Source organism: Hesperophylax consimilis, chromosome 18, assembly GCF_061612785.1.
Source record: "Hesperophylax consimilis isolate HC1 chromosome 18, BYU_Hcon_1.0, whole genome shotgun sequence".
Lineage (NCBI taxonomy): Eukaryota > Metazoa > Arthropoda > Insecta > Trichoptera > Limnephilidae > Hesperophylax > Hesperophylax consimilis.
In genome coordinates, this window is record NC_142853.1 from 18,121,792 (window position 1) to 18,128,694 (window position 6,903).

Sequence of the window (6,903 nt, forward strand, 5' to 3'; positions counted from 1 at the left end):
AACTTGACAGCAAAATTATTTTTCGACCCAACCATTTGGATATTTCCTGATTAAATACCTTCTGAATTAATCAAGGAAAATTTACAAAATTAGATAATATATTTTAAAGGATTCGACTAAGCTGTTTATAGACTTATCAAAAAACTTAATAAACTCTCCTTCGATCCAACCATTCTGATAACTCCTGATTAAACGCCTTCGGAATTCATCAAGGAGAATGAAAAAAAATAGATAATGTATTTTGAACGATTTAACAAATAAATTGATAGATTTATCAAATAAACTAATAGTATAACTCTCTTTCGACCCAACCATTTGGATACTTCCTGATTAAATACCTTCGAAATTCATCAAGGAGAATGATCAATATTGCAAATGGTATTCCCGGCATCCACATTAACCACGGAATTGGTTGTGTGTATAAATATTCATTGAAAAATGGAACGTACAAGATCAAGATAGTAATTGTAAACTCAAAAAGAATCCCGAAATTCAACATGTAGTTGGTCATACCTTGGTGAATGATGGATAGCCGCCTCGTCTTGCAAATGATCACATCGGCAATTTGAACAATCACCACAGTCGCATAGTAAGAAGATTGCGCCAAAGTTTCCAACTTTTTTCTATCATCGTAAGACCACTCTTGACCATAAGAATCAGTAAAATCATTCACTGCCATGGAGTCCCATCTTTCCCTTGTAAAAAAAAGATCTGAAGGATAAAACCCATAAGCCGCATAAGCCGTAAAGTATCCTGTCATTGCGGCTGCCAATTGTATTACACCAACTTGAAAATATGCCATGTTTATCAGATTCCAAGTTACTAAATGTTCTTTTTGTAAATCTCTCGGTGGTTTGTGCATGATGTCTCTTTCGGCTTTTTCATATGCCAAACTTATAGCCGGCCACAAGTCTGTAAGAACGTTGATACAAATAATAAGCAAAGCATGCAATGGAAGAGGTATCCCGATTGTTGCGTAGAGAATAAATGGTACCATCTCGGAGAGGTTAGACGTGAGAGTAAACGCAATACTCTTTTTGAGGTTATCAAATATAAGTCTTCCTTCTTCAACTCCCAAAATAATGGAGGAAAAATCATCATCCATCAGAATCATATCCGCCGCTTGTTTTGATACATCTGTTCCAGTAATCCCCATTGCAATGCCAATGTCCGCCTTCTTAAGAGCCGGAGAATCATTCACTCCATCTCCAGTGACACCTACAACGTGGCCAATTCTTTGGCATGCTTCGACAATGAATAACTTCTGCTGAGGACTCGTGCGAGCAAAAGTGATTTCATCTACATTTTCCACTATCATGTCCAGTTGATGGGCTGACATTGCTCGCAAATCGTCCCCCGTTACTAGTATAGCATTGTATTTGTGCGGATCAATAGTTTTCATGAATGCTTTTGGTTCTATGTTGGCATCAAAAGCATCGTCGTATGCTGTTCTGCTCTCCTCTGAAATTATTCCTACCTTTCTTGATATAGCTAAAGCTGTTATCGGATGGTCTCCAGTAACCATTATTACTTTGATCCCCGCAGATCGACATTTTTGTATGGCGTTGGGAACGCTAGCTCTTGGTGGATCTATAAGTGAAATGAGACCCAAAAATCGAAAGCCTGTTATGGGAAAATTTGGCGTTTCTGAATTAAATTTAAAATCTTTTGGAAAATTAGCTACCGGAAGATCAAGGTCGCAATAGCCCAAGACTCGTTCTCCTTTATTACCTAAATCAACGCACATCTGTTTAACGTTCCTGAATAGAGCTTGCGACAATATAATAGTCTGACCATCTTTCCATACTGTAGAGCACATTTCTAAAACTATTTCTGGGGCTCCTTTCAGTACAACGAGGTGTGAGTTTGAATCCTCCAACATGTGAATTGATATCTGATATTTAGTTTTTGAATTAAATGGTATTTCACTGACCTTTAGGTTGGCATTCCTTATGTGATTTGCATTATAATTTTTTTCCATAAACCGAAGAACGGCTGACTCCGAAGCATCCCCCCTGATTCGTCTAATAGCTAAAGGCCAACTGGTGTCGTCGATAAATTCGGCTTTGAGACAAAGACAAGCAGCACGAAGGAAAGGATTTTTGTTAATATCGCTTTCAAAGGGCTCTTTAGCATCTTGTATCCTGAAATCAAATGCTAGATGGGAAACCGTCATTCGATTTTCAGTTAGCGTTCCTGTTTTATCTGAACAGATACAAGACATTGCTCCTAAAGTTTCAACCGATTGCAATTTTTTAACTAAACAATTTTTCTTTGCCAATTTTTTAGCAGTCAATGTTAGCGATACAGTTAATGTCACAAGTAAACCTTCAGGAACATTTGCAATAATAATTCCTGTAAAATAATAAAATCCTGCTACCCAGTTAGATTGAACTACAGTCACCATCACAAAAAAAAACCCTCCGAGTATTAATGCCAGTATTGTAAGTATCTTGATAAAGTGTTTGATTTCCATGGCTATCGGGGTTTCCTCTTTCTGCAAGCCTTCAGTGAGGTCAGCTATTTTGCCTATGACCGTGTGTCCTCCCGTGGCAACCACTATACCACGCGCTGATCCATCTGTTACCTGACAAGAGAAAAACGCCAAGTTCTTTGTTTCTAGAGGGTTTTCATTCGTATAATAAAGGGTCCTCGACTGGGGTTCTGCTTCACCAGTGATAGAGGACATGTCTATGCGAAAATTATTCATCTGGACAAGCCTCACGTCAGCGGGCACCACCTCTCCAGCCGTCATTTCAACAAGGTCTCCCACCACCAAATTTTCCACGGGTACTTCTCGTAACTTTCCTTCACGGATGACGTTTGCGGAAAGCGGTATCAACTCTTTAAAACCTTTCATAACTTGGTGGTTTTTAGCCTCTTGGTAAAATGCGAATAAGCCAGTAAATATGATAACTGCAATAATAATAACTCCCAAGTAGAGGTTTTCGTTTGATTCAGCATTATCATCATCAATATATTGAATGAAGTGTATGAATAGAGCAAGAGATCCTGCACTCCACAATAGTAAAGGAAACCAGCCAAATAGATTGGAAAAAAATATTTTTAAAAGGGAGAGGTCGAGGGCATGCGGCAGGGCGTTTGGTCCATCCACAATGAGTTGTTCAGCGGCTCTCAGTTCAGTGAGACCAGTTTCCAGGTTAGTGACGAGTATCTTACTCAGCTGCGATGGTGTGAGAAAATGAGCGGCAATGTTGGTCTCGGTCTTCCTAGCCCGCATCACCTCTATAGTGCTTCTTCTTGTTGTGTTAAGAGTCATAAATGAGGAGGAACTGATTCGACGAGAAGCTCGTTTGTGTTTCGGTGCACAGATAGGTAAAGCACATGATGGTGTCTTCTTAGCTTCTGTGTGTCTCCGACTAAGATGAGACTTCTCAAGATGAGACTTCTCCATTTCTTTGATTTTAATTTATTCTTGATGCTTTGGTTTAATTCTCACATTAAAAACAAAGTATCAAATATTTTCCACTGGCAGCTAGAAATTAACATTTGAATATCGTTTGGTTTAAAAGCGACAAAAAAATCTAAATTTAAAAATGTAATTTTTAAACCATAGTATAGGTACTTTTTGGGAAATGAACCTACCTACACTACAATTAATATCTGCTTTGAAAATTCTCTTCTATTTTTATTGATTTGCAAAATATCGTTAATCGTTACCCAGTTAAAATAAAATTAATTTCAGTAAATTTTCAAAAAATCGAGTTTCCTGAAAATATTCATTTGATAAGACAAACATAATATAATATTTTGTTGGTTCTTGAGTAAACACAATTATATTATGATGGGAAATGCAGCTATCTAAATCTAAACAAGTACAACCTCTCCCATCCCCGCCACGCGTTGCTGTGGCTCACTCTGTCTATGCAGATAGATAAATAATGTGCGCGTTGATTTTAAGTCCTGTTGGTGCTGTTTTTCAAAATAGGCAAATTTTTATTTTCTATGTATTCTTGCAATATTTTTTTTTCTTTGATATATTCTGTGTGGGATTTTACCACCCTCCCCGAGATCTGGAATAAGCGACATAAAAAAAAATGCGTAAAATACCTATGTACTGTTTCAAAAATTTTACATTAATGTATGTTTGGCAATGACGATAATTGTTTTTCATAATAATTCAATGATCGTTCTTTAATTCTCCCTCGGGATCTGTGATGGTGATATAATTGTATTAATTAACTAATATTTTCAATCCAACTTTAAAAATATGAGCTATCTAAATCATTTAGATTGATCCCTCCTGCCTAAGCTATCGTATATTCAAAATTCCGATTGTTGAGGCGAGCAGTTAAAATTTATTTTTTATCGCAACAAATCTAAGTACTAGCCGATTAAAGTCAATTTTTCTACAATTATTTTATTTTAAACTATTGTTAAATTAAATAAAATAATTGACGATTTAAAATAATATTGGATTAAATGACATTGTCAAAAAACTCTTTATATATATATACTTATTTAACGCCCACATAGCGTTTGTATTATATCCAAAATAAATACATGAAAAACAAAAGATATCTATATCTATATATTATATTTTAACACGTGCCCTTCCTTAATCAGAACAATATTAAAACTAACGTAAGATACAACATACTGACAGACATACATAAATATTTAAGTGTTGAAGTGAGAGGTCAAAAAGGAGAAGGGATAGTTAGTGGAATCAAGGGGAGAACAGAACGGCTTAGTAGAAATATTCTTACAATAGTACTAGAAGTTAAATTTAATTGGTTATTCCATACACTACAATTATAATTTAGGGATTTTATTTTTATTTTATTAAAGCAAATTCAAAGGCTAGAAAACATAATAAATAACAGTTTCCCCTGAATGAAACTGTGAATAGTGGCTGAAGGTAAAGGAGAGGAGATGAAATGGGTTAGAGGAAACTGGGAGAGTACCTAACTATTCAGATCTGGTCACCAAACACCGCTAAAGCCATTTCAAGCTACGATTCAATTCTGAATGACGATCTTAGACCAGGGGGCGTACTCTGTATCTTTAGAAACTTTCCTGACGCCAGTTTAGCCACGCCACAAATCCATATTAACCCTTCCCTCACTGTATTAAAAAAATCGTCTTCCTCCGGTGTTATACACTCGGTAAATATTTATATATTGTAATTACTTAATGCTATACATAAATGTATTGAGGAGGAATACCGAAAATTTGCGCTCTCTGTTTAGTACATTTAGATAGATATATTATTAATTAGAGACGATGTTCACTCAGTTGACAGCACCGGTAAGGAAAGGTTAAACGTCGAACTTACTGGTTTGTTAACCCGAAAGATACAGAGTAGGCCCCCAGGGGGCGATACTGGGCGATACTGACAGTATCTTCTACTCTGGAACATGCTGCAAGAATACCATATATTATTTTTAATTAATTAATTGTGAAATAACACAAATTCATCAAATAAAATGTACTTGCGCACGTCGGGATTTGAACCTTCGGTCTTCGGATAGCTAGTCGAGAGCCTTACACCTCAACCACGGAGGCCGTCTGTAGTTATTAATATATGATGATAATTATTTGCTAAAAAAATTTTATCTCTTGATTTTTTTTCACTTCATTGTCTTTAATTTAGTATTCCACGCCCCTGTATGCTCGCAATCACGTTATGTTGTACGTCAAATTTCAAATTCGTAAATGAGGCCAGTTTCTAACGAATGGAACCCTTGTGACAATTAACGCGTTAACACCACGAGCCATCCCCGAGGTGCCTTACTTTACTGGACAGGACATGAACAGTATGAACTGAACACCTACATTATTGGAGAGTACATACATAGTACTGGTATTAGAGAAAATATAGAATTATCGGTAGATGTCATATTTCTCAGTATCGCCCTGGTGGGGAGACCACCATTCAGAATCGTAAAGTTGCTTGAAACGGCTTTAGTCGTTTATAGTGATTAGACCTATCTCCCCCTCCTCACTTCCTTAAAGCTAATAACACACTCATGTTATTGTGGATGCCTTAGTCTTATTGGTTTATATAGCCAACTTCATCAAATTACATTCCGACAGTTCATTTTAATTTTAATTTTTTAAATTTAAATTTAAATTTAAATTTAAATTTTAATTTTAATTTTAATTTTAATTTTAATTTTAATTTTAATTTTAATTTTAATTTTAATTTTAATTTTAATTTTAATTTTAATTTTAATTTTAATTTTAATTTTAATTTTAATTTTAATTTTAATTTTAATTTTAATTTTAATTTTAATTTTAATTTTAATTTTAATTTTAATTTTAATTTTAATTTCAATTTTAATTTTAATTTTAATTTTAATTTTAATTTTAATTTTAATTTTAATTTTATTTTAATTTTAATTTTAATTTTAATTTTAATTTTAATTTTTTTTAACTTCCGATTTAGTTGTCCGGGTTAAGTCTTCCCCAAAGGAAAAACTTAACCCTTCCACTCACTTTTCCACAAATGATCAGCTAGTCAATCAACACTATGTAAGTGCATTATATAAGTAAAATAAATACAAAACAATACAAGAACAACAACACGTCAAATCACCAGATATCAAATGAGAAAAAAAAATTCACCGTCTCCAGATATTTTCATATCAGAGGGTTCGGCTCGGTAGAACTACTAACAGGGCCTATAAATCCTACTGATCCCTCAACATAAATATTTAAAAAATCTTTTGTTATCCTACATGTATTCAAAATGGCCGACTTTTGCATCTTTATATATAAATTTTTTGATAGATCTAATACGCCTAAATTTTTAATTAGAGAGCTAGGTATAATGCCAGTAGCCGAAATAACGAATGGTAATATTTTTATAGTCTGAGAATGCCAAATTCTTTTTATTTCATTTCCTAAATCTGTGTATTTTCTTATTTTTTCACTAAC

General features: G+C 34.3%; 1 pseudogene; it reads right to left on the reverse strand.

The window, feature by feature from the left end:
* Window positions 1-283: 283 nt before the first annotated feature.
* Window positions 284-3,415, reverse strand: LOC149415456 (sodium/potassium-transporting ATPase subunit alpha-B pseudogene; annotated as a pseudogene).
* Between the last annotated feature and the right edge of the window lie 3,488 nt (window positions 3,416-6,903).